Here is a 4867-nt window from a genome sequence, read left to right on the forward strand (position 1 = left end):
TCAGCTGTTTACACACAAATGTGTTTTAATAGTGACATAATGCTAATTTTTGTGTGCTACAGCATGCTACCGTGTTTGCATTTTCTTGCTCACTGTACAGAGGGGTCCACTGTTAAAGGAAACACTTTAGTGCACAGCATGTCCAGATTTTCCTTTCTAGAAGCAGTACAATAACCTAGATTTGGAGCAGATAACTTGTAGTTGTTAGCTATCACCCCCTTTCGACATACCTGTGCAGTGCACTAAGATTGCTTCCGCAGCCAGATGCAGCTAGGTTGCCAGCCAAGTGAGGGCCGCACATTTCATTATTCCCTTTGACAGTGGACTGCACTGTACATCAGTAAAAGCACTGAAACTGCAGATGTCTCCAAACTTTCTAGGAGTGCTTTCTCTGATTGCACATACAATTTTTTATGTATCGAATTAACTTGACAATGGCGTTCTGTTGCTGAACATGAAGTCGCAGGTTCATTTCTCGGTTCTGTTCCTACTGAGAGAGCAAAAAAATAAGCAATATGCTTATATACCAAGCTTTAGCCACGTTGTAGCGAACCTAATATTGATGTAAAACGTCCCCCGACATCATCCCTAATAAGCCTTTTGTTACGTTGGAATGTTAAACCTCATATATCAGTCATTTTGTGGCTTAACAAAGGGAGGCTGTAGTTTGGTTATGTGCAATGCATAAAAAATTGCATGTGCAACTGAAACAAGGCAGTTCATGCAGAAAGAACATGTGCAGTATGTACTGCTGATAGAATTAGGAAGATCTTTCAACCACATCGCGGAAATATGCCTCATCAAATAGCACTGGAATGCAAATTTTATCTTCTTCATTGACAAACACAAACATATCTGCATGGTGACCTGCCGTGATGCTCATTTGTACCTGCACTTGGCAGAAATATGTGGTTGCACGCTTTAGGTTCTGAGTCAAAGCCTTTTCTTTGTTTTTCTCCATATTCTCTTCCGAGAATTTTTTCATGGATTCAGGGTATTTGATTTCCAGTTCCCGCTCAGGACAACAGTTGCACTTTACTAATCCATCTGGACTTGCACCCATGTAAGGAGGGCCTTCCATAATGAAAAGTTCATACTGCCTCACAACCAAATTCTCACGAGTGGCTCGCTGGCTTTGATAACATTTTCTTGCACAGCCTTCGAGTGCACTGCCACGACACATTGTTGCTGTACGGACATTATTCTGCCGCATCACTTTTTTAAGCAAGGGTCTCAAATCATGCGGGCCCATCTTCGTCCTCAACGTCTTTACACGGGTAAATATGCTGTAGGCAATAGAAGCTGTGATCATGCCTACCCTGTGGCGCAACCAGAGACTAGATTATGCCTGATCTCGTGTTAACTTTTCAATCATTATAACGTCTTCGTGACTCTTGCTTTCCTGCAAGTGTTCAAGTAGCCCTTCTGTTGTCACTTCACCACTGATGTCAAGAAGGCTTCTTAACTCCTTCAAAGAACCAATGAGTGTTAAGTGTCTGGGTGCTGGCTCAGAAGTGCTGGCTCACATTGCAAATACTCAGTATAGGAAAGACATGCAAAATTAAATTTGTGCAGTATTGGACATGTCTGCGCACTGCATTACTGCCACCTGATATGGATATTATGCTGAGGGGCCAAGTAGCTGCTGCTGGCCAGTCCTTTATGAGACTCAGATTCAAAAAGCCAAACCAAATTTGAATGCATACCTAATTCAGTACCTCTGTCTAAGTGCATTTTTGCTGCAGATTGATAGCTGACATTCTCCAGAAGTCTTTCAAGTATGTTGCCTTCCAGCTGGGGAGTCTTTTTGATTTTTGCCTGGAAGATGTAGCAACAAGAGAAGCACCAATGTTATGTTCTAGATGAAAACTTCTTAGTTGTAAACACGGCACCCATTCGATAGTTGAGCATTTAGCATTAAGCTTTGTGCATTCATTTTCCCACCTTTCAAACTTAATAAGCAAGCAAAAAATTCATATTTTCGCGTCATCAAAGAGTGCTACATCCTATTTCTGTTTAGAATAAGAGATGTCAAGCATTCGCCTAAGGTGTGCATATTGTTAACTATACTCAACAGCTAGCACTAATGACTTCATTCGTACTCTGTGCCTATGACAAAGGCATCTGTAAATAGCATTTGCAGTACATAGTTTACAGTAAAGCTAGTGCGCTTGTTGAAGTCATGAAACTGTTCTTGCAGCTTAAGAAAATGCAAACAACAAGGCTATCTACAAGAGCATTTTCACCGAACCAACATTGAAAGTAGAAATTGGGAGCTGCCCTTCATTTCAGCATAGGACTTGCTGTTTTCCCTCTCATTGCTCTAAGTTTTAAAAGAATAATATATGCGCAAACCTTCTTTGCACATGAAAGGTCGACTACAGCTCTTGGCTCATACTTTTGTTTAACACGCTCTTTGTGCTTCTTGCCCCACTTCTGTGGCTAGTCAGTTGGCGAGAGCTTGTAGAAAGTCCTGGCAGCATTAATATGCAGCAGTACAGCTACAATGTGTTTGCACTTGTATTTTCTGTAAAATAAAAACGGTTAGGATATATCAATTCCAAAGACATTAAACCTCACAAAGTGGTCTTAGTCTTTAGGCATAATATTTTTTTATAAATAATGCCTAATCATACATTCATTAAACTGGTTACCATGCATTAGAACAATGACTGATGTGAAGTTTCAGTCTGAAGGAATAACTTTTCTGCCAAGACTAATGCTCCTTGCAGCCTAAAACAAGTGACTTTTTAGCAAAAAGAGGCACTTCAAAAACAGCTTCACTGCAAAAAAAAATAAAGTTACTAGTTAAAATGTAACAGGAATGCATTTAAATACATGTTTATATAGGTAGTTTTCACCATATATACAAAAGAAAAATTCGTGCTAGGCTAGTATTTCTGCTAAATGGATGTGACTTGAATACTGCTTGGCTTGAATTCCGCAATTGGAACATGAGCCCCAAAGTTAATAGTGATCAAGAAAATTAGCGAATCATTGATGTTACCTAACCACGTTGCAATTTATCGTGCAAGTAATGCGCACCTTTCCAATAAACAGTTGATCTGACAGAATAGCGCTATCTGCCATGGGAGACATTAAATAGATTTGTTTGCAATAAAAAATCACCAAGGATATCTAAATATCAAACAAAACAGTGCCAATCACACAGTGCAACATGTGCTTTCGAATGTCAAATGGAAACTTAAGTATTAGGGCATAAGCACTCTTTGTGAGTACCCTAGTGCCGTCACGCGAAAAGTGTAATGCCTTTTGTGTGCTCAAAAATGCATAATATGCAAAATTATGACATTTACTTATTATAATAGTGTAAATCTAGATGGGTAGCTTTATAAGCGATAAAGAACAATTTAAAGCAGTTAAAATAATACCCTAAGGATACAGGAGAGAGGGGGGCTATAAGGAAATTAAGGATACAGGGATTCATGGAAAATGCATGAGGAGCTTATGGTAAAGCTGGGCCAACTGAAATTTGGACGTGGGCCAATTTGAAATTTGGGGGTTGACCAACTTAAAAATGGGGGGTAGGCCAACTTTAAATTTGCAGGAGAGCCAGCTTAAATTTGAGGGTGGGCCAGCTAAAGTTTAGGGGTAGGCCAACTTAAATTAGGGGGTATGCTTACGCATACTGGGAGAAAGTTTCTTCCCAGCAGCCGGCCAGTGATCGAGTAGTCATACCCTGCTTTGCACGAACAGCTGGCTCGATCCACCACCGCGTCGCAAACAGTAATCTTCACTTCATGAGGAGCACTGTTGATAGCAGTCGTTTGCAAGACGAACGCCAGAAAGTCGAAACGAGCGTTCTCAGCTGTTTCGACGGCGCACTCAAAGACGTGGCCCGCATAATAAACCTCCTCCGCCTCAGTGAGGCACCGGCTCGTCTCGCACGCCTTGACCACATACCGGTTGATTCTGCTCAGCGGTAATGCAACTGCGAACAAAATAATTTACAAGTAGGTTGTGTAAACTAATACATGTGACAGCGCGACTGCTGCGGCGCTGCACGAATTGAGACGAGCGGCCAGCAGGAAAGAAACTCCACCAATTACCACCTTCAACTCGTTCGTGTAGATAAACAGAAACGATAACAGCTAGCTATTACAAGGAAAACATGAAATTAAACAAGGTGTGTCAGTGAGCATACAAGAAAACTGACACAACAGCTACGGTGGAATTTTCTATGGTGATCACTTTCGGATGTAGTGTCACTTTCGGTAGATTTCGCGAGACTTGACAGCGCTCTTGTCACTGTGCTTAGATAGAAAGCTTAGCGCAGTGCCAAAGCAAACGCTGTCGGACACATACGCGGACGCATGCAGAGCACTCTTGTGAAAGTGGAACTATACCCGAAAGCGATCGCCCGAGCACCGCTTTCCAAGCATGCACGATGGAGTGCGTGCGTTTCTCGTTCGCGCATTGAGGACGATTGTACACAGAAATGTTGTTTGCTTACCTGAAACACGATCACTGCTGCTTTCGTCATTCATCGGAAGCTTGCTGCAAGCAAAAAGCGAACGCAAACACCGTGCTACGCGGTGCGACGAAGCGAGCGTACGTTATCTGGGCGGCTGCCCAAACTCGAGTCCTGGCCGTGACGTCATCTGAAGTTGCCGCCAGGTGGCACCATTCCTCTTTCTCGGGGCTAATACTTACCCACTTGCGAAATACGATAAATAACGATAAATAATCTTGCACAATGGGCTGACAAAAAAGTTTCTGGTTTTCAACATACAAAACTGTTACAGTTCTCTTTTCTCAGAAACGAGGGTTACACTGCAGTCCGGTTCTCACATCGGAAGGTACAACGCTGCCGGTCAAAGAAGACTGCAAATTTTTAGGCGTAACT

At 42.1% G+C, this 4867-nt stretch overlaps 1 pseudogene; it reads right to left on the bottom strand.

Annotated features, from left to right (window-relative positions):
- On the bottom strand, positions 1-4508 carry LOC142558287 (uncharacterized; annotated as a pseudogene).
- Between the last annotated feature and the right edge of the window lie 359 nt (positions 4509-4867).

Source organism: Dermacentor variabilis, chromosome 9 (assembly GCF_050947875.1).
Source record: "Dermacentor variabilis isolate Ectoservices chromosome 9, ASM5094787v1, whole genome shotgun sequence".
In the NCBI taxonomy this organism is placed as follows: domain Eukaryota; kingdom Metazoa; phylum Arthropoda; class Arachnida; order Ixodida; family Ixodidae; genus Dermacentor; species Dermacentor variabilis.